Source organism: Lepeophtheirus salmonis, chromosome 14 (assembly GCF_016086655.4).
Source record: "Lepeophtheirus salmonis chromosome 14, UVic_Lsal_1.4, whole genome shotgun sequence".
Lineage (NCBI taxonomy): Eukaryota > Metazoa > Arthropoda > Copepoda > Siphonostomatoida > Caligidae > Lepeophtheirus > Lepeophtheirus salmonis.
Window position 1 is genome coordinate 11,886,409 of NC_052144.2, and position 19,607 is coordinate 11,906,015.

The following is a 19,607-nucleotide window of genomic DNA, read 5'->3' on the forward strand; positions in this document are numbered from 1 at the left end:
AGCCCTGATCATCAGCATTTCAATTATGCTACTATATTGGGGTTTCAATAAATTTTGGCCAATTTCCTCATTTTGAAAGTAAGTTAGAATTTAAAAGTCGCACACCTTTACAATAAATAGAATTAATACTATTCATTTATTAATCACTAAAAAGTGTATCTATTATTTTGAGAACTTACTCACCTTGAATTAGTTGCTATAGTCCATTCATCTTAATTATAATAAATAAGAATTCAAGAATAAAGTATGGTGCATTTTGATCACCTTGAGCAAGAGCAAAAATATTGCTAAAATCCCTGTAACCCACGAAAATAATTATACAATATTGAAAGGTGGTGACTCTTGAGTAATGAAAGAGTGAAATAAATAAGTAAATAATATTAAGAACTCAAATATAATTATTTATTAATTCATTAAAGTTATTTACACGTTATTTTTGTCAAATTTCGATATTTTTAGAAACTTGATCTCCTTGAAATAGCACTTACCTACAAGTAGTGTTATGTAAGTCCTAATTTATTTGGTCCAGTCCAGTCTTAAGACCAATCCCATTAGCCTAGAAACTTGTACTTAATACCGTCGGTCTGTGGACTGTCAGTATTAGAACTGATTATACAAAGAAAAAATAAAGTTGATTTACGTCATCAAGGACCAAACTTTGTAAGTTGATGCAGTGATATAAAGAATTAAAGTGGACTGCACCGAGACGGAAATGGATGGGACTGCATTTTTACTCGTAAATAAGGATTGCCACGAAGTTACTGACGTCGAGTCGCAATTTTAGAACTTTCTGCGCGGGGAAAACCTCCCGCTGAAATTGCCAAGGTTCTGAACTGCAGCCGCACCACCGTTTACAGCGTGGTAGCCAAAGGGACTCCTGAGACGACCACAAGATCTAAGTTAAGACCTCGAAGTTCGGGCGAAATGGTTGCTGCCGTGAAAAAGTCTGTTGAGGACAAGGGAGGCAAGGTTACCGTCAGCGGCCTCTCCAGGGAGTTCAACGTCAGCAGAAGGACCATGAACCGGCTAGTTAAGAAAGATCTCGGCCTTAAGGTCTACAAGATAACACCTCGTCAAGCCCTAATTTTTTGGGGGTTTATTCTTCAATTACGAAAGAAACGAGAGTTAACTAATATAAAAAAATAATGATTTCGTTCCCATTGTTTTTAATCCAGACCCCCATTTTTTTTTTTTTTTTTTTTTTTTTTTGTAGAGTGCTTAAAAAAAATCATTTTGAATCCGAAAAGTTGGTCTAAAATTGAATTTGCTCATTTTCATGAATTAAAACAAACCCTCCCCCCCCCCTTGTTATCAACCTCTTTTATGCTATGTTACAAGAAATATATAAAAATAGTCAATATGGGTGTGTGCTTGGGTTGTATAGGTACGTATCACCTATTCTTCGATACGAACCTTAGTACACCCTTCTCAGTATGCGGTAAATACGATAAATTAGGTATTAGAGAATATTGTATAAAACATATTTGTATAAGGATCATTTGTCTTAAACATTTTCGTATAAGGACATTTCGTATAAGAACAATTTAGTATATAACCATTTTGTATAAATTGATGAAAAAAACGGGCATTTACTTTATGAATTACCATTTAGTACCCCGAATGTTGGGGATATTTTTGGGTACGGTACTGTAAAAAAGAAAATCCCACCAAAGATACTTAAGAAACAACTAAAAGCCCCACACGATCCCCAAAATTTTACATCGAATAATGGTGTGTGGGGAGGGGGGGGAGGTACCTACAGGTCCCAAAATGAAATGCAACCCCCCAATTGTACCACGAATTTTGGGATGGTTTTCACTTTTTTATCGAGTCAATGGAGGAACATATAGCAGATTATAATTTTATGCCCATAAGAATAGAGAACTACTAAAGACCAAAAACACCCCAACATTCGAAGCACTGTTGTGGGTTTGTGTGGGGCTCTTAGTAGTTACTTAAATAATGCCAGTGGGTTGCATCCTGTTTTTGTCCAATAGTACCCAAAAACACCCTAACATTCGGAGTACAATAGGGGGAGGGATTCTGATTAGCTCTTAGATATTTCTTCAAGTATTGGCAGTAAGTTGAATCCCGTTTTGTGACCTGGCTGTACCCATAAACATCCACCAAAACATTCGGGGTGCAATTGAGGGATTGTGAGGGCTTTAATTAGTTTCTTCAAGCATCAGCAGTGTGCTGCATCTCGTTTTCGGAGCCTGCAGGACCCGAAAACATCCCAACATTCCACAGTACAGCCCCGTACAATACTAGCCCTAATGTGTGCGTATGTATTTTATTTGTAGTTTAGTGTGTCTGTTATATCCTTTCTTTTTTGCATATCAGTAACAAGAACCGTGATTATATATTTAAAAATTCATAAAACGACCTCTTCACAATAAATAATTATATTATTGGATTTTTGTTTTCTTTGTAATTGTCACAAATAGAGTCTATAGTGTGTACACACAATTTATAAATAAAGCATGATCGTGTGTATACATACACTACTAGTGTTGAGTTGCAGTTTGAAAATAATAGTTCGGTCTGAGACCGTTATAGAGGGACTAGCATATAACTCTGGACAAAGTTTGACTGTATCAAGTTGACTTTAACAATATAAGTATATAAATAATATTTAGTTCGATTGGGACACTCTCAACCACCAATACACGCTCAATCCCGTACCTGAAGCTGGTACATGCGTTTTCTGACATGAGCAGGATCCAGTTTCTTGACCTCACACATGATGTCGGTAGTCCTCTTTGGCAAGCCTTTGTTTTAGCCTGAAAAATAATCCTAATTTGATACAACACGTAGGACTATTTTGGAGGCGCAATACTAACTTTTCTGCTCCGAAATGACATCGACCTTGCTCTGGGCGATTAATCTGTCGTTTGTCCTATTATGTAAAGTCGAAGACAAAAAAAAATCATCAAAAAAAATCGTAGAAGAGGAATTTTCGATTACTCAACTGCATCAAGGTCTTGGTATAGCCATTTGATTATGGCAGCGAACAAGAGAAACTATTCTACAATTACAATTCAAAGGAAATTTTGTAAAATATCCTAATCATCCAGTTCCTTACAAAACCATAATTTATCGTTTGAATGCAAATTTTTGACAGTATGTTACGACAGCAGAAACAGCTTGTTCTGAAAGACAATAGTTGTCTCGTAATGCTGAAAATGTGGTTCTGGTGTATGATAGTGTTGCAGAGTCTCCAGAAACATCAATTTGGAGACGTGATTTCCAGTTACACATTTCTGCATGCAGTTTCAGGTGAATTTTGAAAACTGATCTGAAAATTTTCCCGTTCAAAATTCAATTTGTCCAAAAATTGCTACTGAGAGATCATGATCAACGAGTTTAGTATTGTAATGCAATCCTAGCTGTCTGGTGGAATTGAAGATTTATCGTCTAAATTGATAATGAGCGATGAATCCCATTTATTCTCAGTGGCCACGTCAATAAACAGAACAGTCAGTTTTGGGGACCATACAATCCTCAATTAATTCATGAAAAATCATTGCATCCATCCACTAAAAAAACTGTATAGTGGGGTATTCATGCTGGAAACTTTATTGGTCCCTATTTTTTTTTAAATGACCGAGGTGTTCAAGTTACTGTTAATGCTGAACTGTACCAAGACATGATTCGATACTTTCTTGTGCCGGAAATGTAACAGCAAGGACTAAAGGACATCTGGGTTAAGCAAGATGGGACCACAGCACAAACAGGCTATTCAACAACTCAATTATTGAATTATGTTTTTCCACGAAGACTAATTTCGCAAAATCTCAATTTAAAATCACTAGAATTTTTTATTGTTTTTTGTTTTTAATTAAAAGTTTATGTGAATAAGCCCTAAACTATTTAACATCTTAAAGACAACAGTCGTAACGAAATTGAAGAAATTCAGCCTGAGATGTTGCAGGATGTCAGGAAAAATTTCTTCAAAAGAGCCGAAAGTTGCATAGGGAATCGTTGACAGTATTTAGCTGATATAACTTTTCCAATCATAACAAAAAAATGTAAAAACAAAATAAACTTGTTACAAAAACCAAACATACTTATCTTTTCTTTCAACAAAGTGATTGGCAATCAAAATAGTAGCGGAACTTTTGCTTTACCCGTTACTAAATGAAATCATATTGAATTAAACGTAAGATACTAAAGAAAATCAAAAAATTACAATTTGACTTTATTTGTCTTCAAAAATGCAATTCATATTTAGGTAAATGGAGCAACATTGGACAATGGACAAAGTGTTTGGGATCAATTATTATCTTTAACTTAATGTATGTATTTGATACTGGCTCGCACCCAGTGAATAAAATATATATTATGTATGTAGAGTCAAAAGATAATTCCCAAGTTAGATGGGCTAATTGTCTAATATAATGTTTAAAAATACTGAAACAGGGAAACTCCTAATTCCGAATTAAAAGGACATTAAAAATATTAAAAGTATTATAAAGCAAAGCTTATCAATCTGTCTGTTGTCGACCCCTAATATCGAGTGGTCCATTTAAGTCTAAATACTTTGAATTTTAAACTTCAAGAGGATAAAATTTATTAATTAACAATCTAACTTATACAAAATTAATATTTTAAATGGATTTCTATCTCAGCTCTCTTAATCATTAAGGGCACTGTCCTTAGCGAGAATGATGGATTCGAGGTGGTGGTGGAAGGTCTGGTGTCTGTTGCAGATGTAGTCCTCTTTAATGGCGTCCCAATGATGGATGACAGTCACTTTGAAGTCCTCGGTGATTGGATGAAAGGTATTGCAGGTCTTCCCTTCGATATACACCCAGAATACAAGATGGTAAGCATCAAGTCTGTATGTGCCAAAAGTATCAAAAAGGAGTTAAAAAGAATCATTTGAAAAATTATTGCAACGACAGAGATGGGTTTCTTCCATTGGTGAAGTCAAAAGTGCCATCTCAAGGGTCTTTCCACATACTTTTTTGACTGTTCTCACGATAGTCTGACATGAATACCATAGATATCTTGCACAAAACCTCATGGAGTTGAGGGGATCGGCCTAGGCTATTTTCTAAAACTCCTCCAAGTCCTCCTTTGATTTTATTGACAAAACCTTTTCCCTCTGCAACTTTTTGGAGTTGCTACCAAGGTAGATGGTGCCCTTGGATAAGCCATACAGCTTGGAGTGAGTTAATAGATATTTGTCGATCACATTCAAGTCTCATTTTCTCGACTTGTATGTAATCTAGAAGGGACAGGTTTGTTTTGTATGGTAAATGATTTTTATGCTTTAATATATCGAAGTATGAATTAATTTTAATCCCTCAACCTGAATTAATTATTAAATTAGTAAGTGGTCAGATGTCAATGGATCACTTGGTAACTCCAAGCAATGTGTGCTAGTTTTAAATAAGTATGTCCAACTTCAATATCAAACGTTTCGTACTATAATTATGTCTATAAAAATAACTGTCTTAATCCTAATATATCGGTATACAATTTGAATTTTATTCCTTGGCATGAATTTTGCTCTAGATCTTAATATCATTCCAGAAAAAATCATTAACGACCAACACCACAAAAAAAAAAGGTAAGGTTTCATATCATTTTGTAACACTAATACATGCGTGTATATTCTCAACATCCAATTATGTCAGAAAATTGTAGTAAAAGACGATGTTGAACTTGTTGCATTATATACAAATAACACAACAAATGATTTTTTCACGATGCAATTTTAATTGCGGTTTACTCAAATTAAGTCTACTAAATTTTGATATAATTTTAGTCATGAAAAAATATTGGTCCAGATTGGTCTACAAACTTATATTTTCATGAACCACGGTTTTTGAAAAAAAAATTCAAAAATTAAAATTCTTTGTAAAAAATTTTTTTTTTGAAATATGAAAATAAATTTTTGGAAAAAAAACGTTTACAAAGTCCATAGCTGTTCTAAAAATATTAAATATTTGGGAACAAAACCATAAAATACTATATTTAAAAAAAAATCATAAATAAGGAATATAAGTTTACACTTGTTTACAAAAAAATAAATAATCAAATATTTAATTTTGATGAAAAAAAGTTAAACAAACTCACATTATTCAAAAACTATAAATATCAGACAAAAAATATCAAAAATTTACAATTGTCAACATGAGATAAAATATTTTGGAAAATAAATTCACGTCGGTTCATAAAATTTTTTAAATTTCACAGCAATTTACAAAAAAAAAGTTCTAAAAATAGGGTTAAAGAACTATTTATAAATCCAAAATTTTTAGTGTAAAAATTTAAATACTAAATTTTATGGAAAATGTATTGTTATTTTTTAGGAAACATTTAAAATTATTTTTGTGAAAAATTTATAATTATTTAATAGAAAATTTAATTTTTTGGAAAAAAATGTGTGAATTTAAACTATATGAAAAAAATTAAATTACTTGGTTAAACCCAAAAATTCGTTAATTTCTCTCCAGCCCAACTTTTAAGGACGGCCTTGTAATCGTTTATGAAATTTTTCTCGTAATTGAAGATAAAAATGTAATTTTAAAATCAACTCAAAACTACTTAAAATAAAACATTAACATTTTTTTTGTAAAAAAAACTCTTTAAAAAATTGGTGTCAGACCGTATATCAACACTAATAAACACGAATATATATTCTAAACATGCAAAGACTTATCGGAAAAGTGACTTTGCCCCCTTTAATACCAAGCAACAACAACTTTTATTTTATTAGGAAAAGAGGGTTGTTTAGCTTAATTGAATATTGGGTATAAAGGTAGTAAAACCAACATGTATCCAATAATTATATGCTCTGTTGTTTGATCAAGTTAAATGGTAATACATATAGTAAAATCAAGATAAGAATTTGATTCGTTGGAAAGAATAACTTTTTCGTGAAAAAAAAGTATATAGAATGAAGTCACGTTTCCATATTTGCTAGGGGTAGGCTGGAGGGGCTGTAGCCCCCCCTGCCACTATTTAAACAATTTTTGTAGTCACTAGAAAATGTAATATTTTGAATTTCTATGAATTATAGAAATTTTGCTCCAAAAAGTTTAATATTTGTAATATATATGTTAAGTTTTGTGGGAACAGTTGTAGAATTTTACATTTTTTTTCCAAACAATTCAATTTTTTGTTAATAGCTTTAGATTTTTGAAATTTTTGACCAAAAAAATTTAATTTTTGATATTTTTGTCTAAAAAAATTTAATTTTTGAATTTTTTTGTAAAAAGTTGAGATTTTGTATTTTTTAATTCAAAAATTTTTATTTTCTTAGAATAGCTGGATTTTTGATAGTTTTTTCCTACAAATTTAATATATTAATGTTTTACCCAAAAAAATTTTTTTTGAATAGTTAACAAATTCTGTTTCATGTAGAAAGGTTTAGTGATTCTTTTTCGTCATTCTGGTTGAGCCATTAACAAACTATAATAAAAAATCGTGAAATATTCATGATCAAGAAGCCAAAAAGGAGCGCATCTGAGATTGTCTAGGTGCTGATGTTGAGGTGATGAGGATTATATATATTCGGAATGTCCAATTTTCAAGGTGCCCATATTTGAATATTTTGAGGACTCCTTCCTGAGGCACAAACAATTATAATTTGTATTCATTTTTTTAATTGATACTGTTTCTGGCTCCAACACTCAGGTCAATTTATGAAGCTATGTAAATGCAAAAACTTGTAAATTTATTTTTAGTATATAAGAGTATACTGAAATGACCAAAGGTTGGAATTTGGTGTCGCAGGATATTTTGTATGCTTGTTCAATTACAACAAAAACAATTTTAGTACTAAAAGAAGAAAAATATTTGATGGACACGTTTTTATTTGGCAATCTGTAAAATATCGAAAATAATGATTTTTTATGTTTTTACTCCAAAAATATGGAGTTAAATCAAAGTACATAATTATTATAAAATTTAATAATATAGATAATTTGTATACTTTCAACAATATGTGTACAACATTACACTAATTTACCTAAGGTTGTGTTCTAACGATGTCACAGGGAAATAAAGTTACTTTTTGGTAGTGCATATGGCGTGCATATATTTTGATGTTAATAATAAGGGATCTTTTTTTGAAGAATTTTTTTTTTTCTTATTTAGACTAATCAGTAATAAATATCATGCCCAACACATTTTTCAAAGTTTTGTAATGTCGATACACCCTAATATTCAAAAAAAATATGTAAGTACTCAAATATTCAATGAGTATCTACAAACAGAGTAAAATTAAGGATACAATTATTGCTAGACACAAATTATATGGAGTTTATATTACCTCAATTTGCAGTTACTTTTAATATGTTGGAATAATTCGGAAAAATTGGAAGGTACATTGTATTTTATGTGTTTAGTTTTTCTGTAATTGTTAGGCATTTAAATCAGTAGTTTACTGGTCAAAATATTCCATTAAAAAAATAGGAATTTATTTATAAAGAGTCATTTTTGTAATTCCTTGATCTATATAATTACACTATGTTTACTTAAAATCATTTTGGTAAGCATTGAGAGAGTTACTTTAAGAATTTATACTTTTACCTTAGTCTATAAGATAATTAATTATCTTACCAACAAATAATTAAAGATGACATTTCTCGACATTCCTTGTCCATATGGTTGCCTTAAGCACTTATTAGCAGTTTCAACATGGTTTGGAACTTCACAAAGAAGTTATTTACAAAGTTCAGCTTCAGATTGGCAGCCTTCAGTGGATACTTGGTCGTTTATCGTATCCCTGATAGTTTTTTCTTATGACACTCAAAGTAACAAATTCGAAAAGGGAACATTTGGGTCTATATTAAGGTGAACATTTTTGTTCAAAAGAATGTGCAATAGAAATAGTCAGTCTTTTTGGCGCCATGTTGCTGCCGCTACCAGATGTCATGGAGAAGACGATCGAGTGGTAACAGCTCAAGTCCTCAGTCGGTGTTTTTCTAAGTGCTTATGCCTCAAGGATTGTGGTTCTACAATACTTTATGTTTTGATTTTAACAGTATTATGTCAGAGTCGATGTTGTTGATTTATTCTTTTTAGCTTTCCAAAACAGTTGTCTCTGCAAAAATTTGGTAAATCGATAAAAACACATCCCATAAAGCAAGTATGGACTGTTTAAAATACTTTTGCATTTTAACAGAAGTGGCCTTTATATTTTAACAATTCTTAATATTTATTGTATATTAATTTAGGATTTTTTATATATCGAAGCATTATCATTTTAATTCATACTCTTGTAATTGACATGTGACAGTTGTCATGGATAGACCAATCATTAAAACAAACAAAAGAATTACTGTATATTTAACAATTTGTTAACAGTTTTCAATTTAGATTAATTGTAAATTAAAAGATTCAATTGCATATTTTGGTATTTAATCATAAAAATACATTATGTTTAAATAAATAGTAATGATCTTTGTTCTTTTCCATTAATGTGTTTTATTCAACATTGTAAGTTTCAACATGTTACTATCTGAAGCACCAAATTAAAAAATATTCTTTTGAATTTAAGCTTATACATCTATTATAATATAATATTATCAATGTATATTTCTATGTCTGATCATAAAAAGCATAGGGTATTTATTTCAAAAACTGAGACAGATACATGCCTCAGATATTAATGAAAGTTGTTCAGAATTCTGAGTCACGTACCTAAATGTATTTTTATTATTGATCAGACCAGATGGCTGGGTTCTGGAAAAAAGTTTGTTTTTTGCTAATAACTTGATTTTTTGACAACACAAGATCGATACCCCTGTGTCTCAAAATTTTTAAAGGTATGGGTTGTCGATTCAGAAATGAACTAAAAAAATTCAAAATCAAAAAAATAATTATTAAAAAAAACTGAAAGGGGAGAACGTATATTGAATACAAAGTAAAAAAGGGAATTAAGAAGAAGATTAGCGAGTTAGACTTAGTATGTTTATCTTCATTATGGTTGAAGGAGGAACAAGTTTTTAATTATTATGTCTCCTCTCGACAAGTTTCAGTAAACTCTTGTTTCATTTACACCATTATCAAACTAATTCGAATTATAATAAGTAATACGTTAACATTCTTGTAATCTATATAACAATAATATTTCATTTAAATTGCAAAAATCTTAAAATATATAAACAATAAGATTGTAATAATTAATGTCGTAATTTTTTTGCTTAATAGCTATAATTAATTATCATTATGACAACAATCATTTTTATTTATTTATCTATTAAAATAATCATTTGGTTTGAATATTTTGAAGATAAAAAAAACTCAATGTGATATTTTTTTGTAAGTTGCAACCTTTTTTACAAACAAACAAAGAAAAATACAAAAAATTATCATGCTTGGTAAAGAAGTTATTTCTTGTTTAGAAGAAATGAAAAATGTATAGTTGACATATTAACAGAATTATATAAAAAATAAAGTTCTAAAAGACCGCTAGGATCTCCATATGGGCCTGTTAATTAATTAAACTATCATTGTTTTCAAAAGTATTGAGATGTAAGAATATATTTATGTTTTATAGACAAATTAAGATGCTTAGTAATGTTATTTACTGCTCTCGTACAATGATATTCAACAAGTCGATGTAGGACGGAATGGTGCCGTTTCACTGGAAATGCGCCAATATTATCCCAATACACAAAAAAGGAAGCCATAAGGATGTTCGTATTTACCGACCAATTTCCATTACAAGACAGATCTTTCGACTAATGGAGAAGCTAATCAATTTTGAAGTAATAATTTTTTTTGACAAACTCAATTTGATATCTCCCAGACAACATGAATTCCGAAGTGTGTGGTCCTTTGTTACAAATCTGTTGTCATTCTGGGATGATGTTGCTCGAAGTAGGGACTCCTCACTGGATACGTATTTTTTATACTTTGATTTCAGCAAGGTGTTCGACAAGGTGCTGCATGGTGGGTTCGAACACAAACTATATTGCATTGGGATTGAGGGTGAACTATTACAGTGGATTTCATCTTGGCTCAGAAATCGAGAAGAACCAGTTCTGATAAAAGGCATTGGATAAACTTCAATAGGTGTCCCATCCTCTGTACCTCAGAGTAGTGTTCTTAGAACTAACCCTTCTTTGTCTTTACTAATGACCTGTGTGACAACCTCAGATCCAAAATATATATGTATGCTGACGGCGCAATGATTGTTTGCCACTCAGAAAACGAGGCCAAACACAACTCCAGAGAATTTCTTAGGTGGAGCGACCGTTGGAGAGTTCCTGTATATCTTGAGAAGAGCTCTGTTTCGATTTTTCGGAACGGTGCTATTGATCTTGGATAGATGACGAATGTAGGTGTATTTTAGGATCTTGGAGTGCTGACATCTTTTAAAATGAAATTTAGCACTCATATTTACAATATTGTTAGAAAAGCAAACAAAGCGCTTGGGTTTGTTAAAAGGAGTGTGCGAAAAACTAGAAATATGAAGCTGATGAAGAAGCTTGATGAAGTATATTTTATGTCTATTTTAAACTACGCTTCTCAGTTGTGAAATCCAATGTATAGAAAGGAAATCAGAGCTTTTGAAAATGTACAAAAATGTTTTATTAAGATGGTAAGTGGTGATATATCCTATGAGGTTGGTTAATATCTTGTCGGGCTGTTGTCGCTTGAAAAGAGGAGGAACTTGAGGATGTAGTTATGATTTTTAAAGTTAATAATGGACTGAGTCATTACAATGTCAATACCAATGTATGTAGAAAGGTGTTCAATGCTTCCGATTTTTACTTAGTTCCGACATCGACAAATACTAATTCACTCCAACCTAGCTTTTTTAATCGTACTATCCGGATATGGAACGGCCTCCCCAAAGAGGTAAAAAGAACGTCTTCACTTTGTGGTTTTAAGATAATTTTACAAAATAATCCACATTTCCTTAACTTCACATCACACTTTATTATTTCATTTTTCCATATTATTTTATTAGATTTTATCATATTGTTTTATTATATTTTATCATGAGTCCACAATATTAGGCTTTTTTTAGCCACTAGTCGAAACCAACCAAATAAATAAATATTTGTTATTAAATTAATGGATTTCAAATTATAAATAAATATTTTATTAGTTTATTTTTTAATGTTCGTTTAATTGGTCAGGCGGAGTTGCACTGATTACGTTAACTAAACATTATGGTATTACATTTACTCCATCAGACCTAGAAATCTTCATTGAAATATATCTACATAAAGTATAGTTCCTGCTTTAGGAACAACTAGGGTACAAACTTACACACATATTGAGTTCAAAATAATAATTTATTGTCCATTGAGCTACATGGATATATTTTTATAATTGTTGGTTTTGAGTTGTATTTGTATCTGTAATTTAGTAATGCAACTGCTAAAAGTTTGGTTCCCAATCTGTATATTAAATACATATATGAAATCAAATTAAAACAAAATTACTTTTTTTATCAAATTATACTTCTAAAAAATAAATTTTAATAAAGTAAGTTATTTTACTTCTATCTTAATTTCTTTTATAAAAAGATATTGTTCTCAACTGTGAAAGATAAAATTAAAACTTAACCAATCAACGTTTAATGTACTACCAAGGGGTGTATTTTAAATTGACAGCAGAAAAAAGATACAGTCTACATTTGTACATAAATTGAATAACATTGTGTGTACACACAGATATCAAATGTTTAAAAGAAACATAAATTCAGTTTAATTTCAGTTGTTCTAAGTTTTGAGGGGATGAAAAAGTTATTTTTCCCCCTTCTCATAAACTACTGATTTTAAATAGGGATATAGTACATAATTGAATTATGTATGTACAGCTTGGAATAGTTTTGAGTCTTATTGAGAAGAAATTGAACAAAGCAAGTGGAGGAAAAAATATTTTTGTTCCCCTGTATATGTAAGTAGAATCAATATTCTTTTCTTCTGAAATAGTAAGCCAATAACTTTTTGTTATTTATAATAAAGCATTGATTTTTTCTTTCTTTACGTTTCCCATTCATGCTTGAGAGGTAATTTCAAAAATATACAGGGTGCTTCATTAAGTTATTGCTTTATTGGAGATTGAAAGGTTATATGTTTTTAATATAAATTAATTGAATATATTATTATAATAAAGTGTTTTTAAAAGGTAAAGTGTAGAGCGACAAAATTTTAAAACGACTAAACTACGAGAAAGATTACTTTAGCTGAAATCCAACCTGTTGACATTACCAGCCGGTTTTGCACAGGAGTACCGTTTATGACATCCATAAAATGTTTAGTTTTTGTCGTTCCTTATTATAAACTGAAGACTGCCATCCCTTTAGTTTTCCAACCGTCTCAATTAAGTCCTGCAAATAAGTCCTAAAATCAAATAAAGTGCAGTCCTTGATGATATCACTTAAATTCATATATTCTATCATAAATCATTCTAGTATTGACAGTTCTAAAGATGAACAGTATCAATGACCGATCCAAAGAACTAATATGACCAGTCCAGATTAGAATAGACCAAATAAATAAGGACAACAACAATTGTAGCTATGTAAAAAGAAAGATACCTGTTCAATCTTAATATGTTCGAGCCGAGTGCTTTGTTACGTCTTTCAAGTCTAAGGTACCTCCAAATATTAATGCTGTCAAATACACATGAATCCTGGATCGTAAGGTGTTCTGATCACTTGATTACCACTTTGTCAAATAAAAATACACAATAAATTAATACGACACCTTTTCCAACAAGTTTGGCGCCCCCAGGCATAAATCAGCAAAAGTTTAGGATCTAGTATGTTTTTGAAGGAAATGTAACTACACTCCTAGTAACCTAGACCCTCTTGACTACTAAGTAAGGAATTGAAAATTGAATAGAAGACTTGTAAAAACAGACATCGTAATTTTTCAAATACGAAAAGATCTGTTGAGAAGACATGAAGAAGGTTAAAGAAGAAATCAGTCATGGCCTTTAAGCATCAAGTAGAGGCTTGCACAGAGGAAAAGATAGACGTCTCTGAGAAATGTAAAATATATATTTATATATGTCTTGGATTGGTCCAATAACTGATGCCCTAATCAGTCTCCCCTCTAACTCTTTTATCATAGTCTTAAGGAACAGTTAATCGGAATTAGACCCAATAATAGCTAGAACATATAATTATATGTTAAGGCACAAAGCTCATCTTTTAAGCTTGAATTATTTTTTTTAATTCAATTTATGGAGTGGAGTACCTTAAACACTTATAAAGTCATTGCTTAGCTAGAACGGTAATCTTACCATCAAGAAGCAGTGTAAATTTTATAAAAGAAATTGTTTGTGATCTATTGTTTGGAAAATAACAAAAGTAACATCGTCAAACATAGCGAAATAACTAACAAAACTAAATAACAGGTTGTAATGAAATTTTAACATCTGTCTTTTGAAGGTTGGTAGAAACTGAAAATGATGTGAAATTAAGAAAAGTAGTGGCATCTACGTTTGAATCCCTTGATTTTCAACCCACCTTTTCCAATGATTATTAAAAATAATATATATTTTATGCAATTTATTCAACCAAAAGATCACTTGCGTCTTAATAACATTTACAAATGAATTCTTTATTACACTTGGTGTGTTTAATTAAAAAGTTCCAGTAACTCAACTGAAAGCTAGAGTTTTTTAGTTTCATTTAACATATAGAACATAAACAAGCCAAGCAATGGAATCACAATGAAAGAAAAAAAGCTAGCGTTGTAGTCACACTGGCAAGACCAAGATTTTTAGTCTTGGATGCTCTAATCAAAGACATTGCCACAAAGGCAGGGTCTTTGGCATTAGTTACAGTCCTATTATTGCTGTTGGTATTGTCAAAGCAAACCACTAGATGATTTTGCTTGTCGTCGACAGATTACAGAGTGAATATATTTTTATAAGAAAAAATAGCGCCATCTATGTGTGAATCCTGGGACTTTTCAGCACATGTGTTACACAGTGCTCAACGACTTATGCCGCACCCAGTATGTACATACTAAAAGAAAAGAAAACTAAGGGGTTGCAGACAGAAGTAGGGTAAGAAAGTGAACTGGAAAATAAATATATTTCCTTAATATTTACAAGTAAAACCTTTTTTTTTTAAAGGAGTTAGGGATGGATAAAGTAGTAGGGTGAATGAATAAGGGGTTGAGACCTATGAAAATGTCAGAAGTTTTCTAACACTATTTCATAAAAAGTCTAGAGTAAAAAAAAATATATATATATATATCTAATAATATAATAATGTACGATTTCTGGCACCATTACGCCTCATTGAATAAAAACTATAATAAAGCTCTTAAAAAAACAGAAACATCTTTGTTCTTTTATAATCCCCCTTAGTCTTTTTACTTAATAAACCAATCAACCTATATTTTTATATTATCTGAAGGCAGCTCCTTGATAAAAGTGTCTGTTGAAAAAATAACATCTTCATAAAACTATATGCATTTGCATAAGGCTGAATTTTATTGGGGGGGGGGGATATTCCCTTGGGAGCAAATCGTAAGTATGGTAAAAGGGTATGAATATGTTGGAAAGCCACACTTAAACCAAGATACATAAACACCTGGTATAACACTTATCGCTTTTTCTCAAACGAAAGGCAGACATGATTCTAGGATGATAAATTTGATTTACTTTCATCCCTGCGTTGAGTGTCAAATCTAAATGTTCTTGAAAATAAAAATCTATTTTTTTTCCAAAAGATGGTTTTAGTATTTGTATAAGTGCGATCAGATTACACTATATGGCGTTCGAAATATAAGACTTGATACAAACAAAAAATTTTAAATACTTTGGTAACCGTTTGATTCAGTATTATTTGAGCAACTGTTGAAGATGGGCATCAGTAAAGAGAAATTGCACCATAGGTATTTTACAATTTTTCTTCGATAATGTCTTAAATGGCTGAAAATCTGAATATTTATTGAGTTCAGGATGTTAGAACAACCAATCAGGCACAAATTTAGTTTCACCTATTCTATGCCAGTATTTTTTATGTCAAAGATGTGCATACCCAGGTCTTGAAGGCACAGTGTCGAAAATGTAGATAAAATAATGGATTTGTTTTAAAACACCTTACATATAGAACTTTTCTTATAAGTGGTAGAAACAAGAACTTAACATTTAAATGATTCAAAATTATGTGGGTTTTAATTGACTGACTTCAAAATATTTACGGTTTCTATTAAATATAAACTATGTAATAATATATATCATTCAAGTGGGACACCAAGGTAAAGATCCAACATGAATTAGTGTGGGTCAAACTCCAACTGAGTTTTCAAGGCTTATAGGATTCTCGAGGAAGACTTTCTACATGATGAAAACTAATGGGAACTTTGAAAGAATGACTTTTGGTAGAAACCTATTAATAATGCAAAAAATACTACCAAACACGTTAAAATAAACCCAATTATGACAATGTAAAATCATGCTAAGAATCTAGGAGTTTCTTACACTGCAGTTAATACAACTTCATGGGAGTGGTGGCGAGACGTAGTCTTACAAACAGGAAGAAAAAGGCCCCTCTTCAATGTTGCAAATGATTTTTAAGATACTTTACACCTACATCAGTATAAAAGGAAAAACATTCCATCAAGACTCAGACATGGAATTTATTATATTTGTAATAATACAGCTTAGCTTATTTTTCTTTATTTCCACTCTTGAAACGATGGAGTAAAACTTGACGTTTACTCCTTTTTTTTAACTAATCACTCCGCTTATATTCCCCTGATGTAGGAATAAAAATCTACGTGATTATTAATGGTCTCTAAAATTCTATGAGCCTGTTTATAACCTTCGTAATGACAGCTTTATAAGTTTTTTGCAGATAAATGATTCTGAGAAATTAATTATTACCACAGAAAACCTTGTTCAGCCATGTGTTTGGGATTTGTGGTATAAAATCGGTACCAAATTTGATATTAATATTCTGATACTTTTTCAACTATATAAATTATATTTGCACTAGAAGTCTTGAATATAGAATTGCAGAAACATACGCATAAATAGTTGGCCTAAAATACTAAAAAAAACACAATTTCGCTCTCTGAATTACAATAGATGAATATAGGTCAGATCAAATTGGGTAACCAAAAGTATTCTGTGGCCAATCTCTGGTGTCATAAAGGAAACATTTATTCAACAAGGGTATTACTAATTTAAAAAGAAATTAATCAACTTTCAATTCAGCCCTAGCAGGTCTCTCTATGACTAAAATTACGGGCGTAGCAACATATTTGTGATTTTGGTCATTTACGGTATGCAACCTGAGACTTACAACAACAGCGAGGCTAAAATCTAGGGGAACCGTGCAGTCATCCAGCCCTTAAATTAAGCTAAGAAAAGTGACTACATGATCGCTATGTCTATCAGCTACCAAGTGAAGAACATTCAGAAAGTACTCATGTCCCTTAAAAGCCAATGGGGGCAAGACTGAGTATAAAATGAGGGGCTAAGGCCCTCAAGCAAGGAGGCAGGGAGAGGATTGTAAAGACGCTGGCAACCAATGTAGAACACTTCTGTAGTTTTAATTAAAAAATATACTTACTTTCCAGTCCATTCAAAAAAGTTAACCAATATTGACAATGACAGCCTCTGATCTTTCCTATGTTGTCAATTATTATTAGGGATGTAAAAGACTTTTAAGTGAATTGGAATTATATTAGACCCTTAATTTAACCTACTTTTACAGGTTCAATATCATTTACATCATATTATTCTTATACTAACATCTATAGGGACTTTTTCAGGGTCAACTATTCGTCTAAGCGCATCTTACACAAAAATATTTCCATTTTCATACTCTCTTGTTAATTTTAAAACACAATCTTAATAATTTTTAAATTTTGTCCGTACGGGTTAAACCTTTTTAAGAGAATCTGGGTAAAACAGAAGACCATGTTCCAATTGATTGTTCAATTACGTTATTTACATGAGACACAGTATTGATAAGTCCACGGATTTCACACCGAGCGGAAGGTGTTCTAAGTTAGATTGAGCAAGCATCTTGATTATTTGTCCGACACGTATTAATTTACTTGATATACTCAATCGACCTAAATAATTTTACACTTTTAAAGGCATTATTGCAAAATATATACTTTGTATGTAACATTGTCATAAAAATGTATTATACAATAATACATGGAAAAAAAATCGTTGAATGAATCAGCAATATTTTTGTTTATTAAAGCAATAACTATTCATGAAACAAAGTAAATGACTGTGGGCTCAATATCTTCGATACTATTTCATTATATAGAACTAAAGGAAATAAACTCTTATGCAATTAGGTCTATTGTAACTAAACAAGATGCATTTGATTGACACTTTGATATAATTATAAATTATTTATTTAATCATTCGTTAAATCTCTTCAAATTTTAAAACAAATACTTCCCTAGAACTTTTTGTAAAGTTGAAAGGCATCACGTTGCCATCTTTAAATAAAGGCAGATGTCAGACTAATATAAACATAGTAAGTGACTTGCCGTTTGGGATATTTGACAAATACTTACAGTTAGGAAAAAATGAAAGGATCTGAAGTAAGTAAAAACACCCCAAAAATTAAATTCATAACTCTAAAATTTAGTAGAATAATTGAAAGTAAAGTAGTTTTGCTATCAGTACGTATCATTAAATTAGATGCAAGAAACTGTGATGTGAAGGAAATCAACACAAATCCCACTCCTTATCTAGTACATAAATAAATAGGCATTACTCTGATGTCAATCTTCAATTCTACTCCAAATGTAACAAGGATTTGCAATGATAATTTATCAGTGTTACTCTCCGTCATTCATAAGGACACCCACATGTAGTAGGACTAAATATTTTGTATGCTCTCTTCTCATAAATTGCTAAGTACTTTTTCACTCGGGTTACGAAATTGGGTAGATATTATAAGTCATAAAAATTTGAAATTCAATTATTGCAACATCTTAATTATAAGGCAACGACTTGAGAAGAGTTTGAGTAAATCCATGATGAAGTGTGGGGAGGGTGTTGGCTCAGAGTCGATACGTGGACTGAGGGACGAGGCCAAGATACAAGAAAAAGTGGTGGTGACATACATAATGAGATCATATCTTTTCCAGCTTTTCCCCTCAGTCCACAGATCGACTTTGAGCCTTCTCCCGCCCCCAAATACTTCATATGAGACAAACTCATCCTCTTCTGCACATAATGAAAGCATATATCTACTTTAATGATCTCCAAAAGTGTTAATTGTCACAATAATTCGAAAAAGTCGAGGTCCATTTCCTTCTATTCAATTATTATATTCTTCTGGCGAAGTTATTTCTGTATTGTTAAAAGGTTGTGGGCTTTAAATTTCAACTTTTTGCTGTTGCTGTCTCCCATTACAAGATAGCAAGAGAAAGTATGAAGTGTAGTGAAACTTTTTCATCGTACTCCTAAAAGTGACCTGCTCGGGGATATACCTAAAAATATACAAGATATCTTGGCTGTCTGAGGATGAAAACAGACCATTTGTAAGAAAGGATCTGTAAACATAAGCCGTGCGACACTAGTCTGCCACACAAGTTTCTAGGCTTAAACAATGAATAACCTTATGAACATCTATACAAATGAGGAATCAGATGATTTATTTTGTCCGGAGGCAGCAATTCATA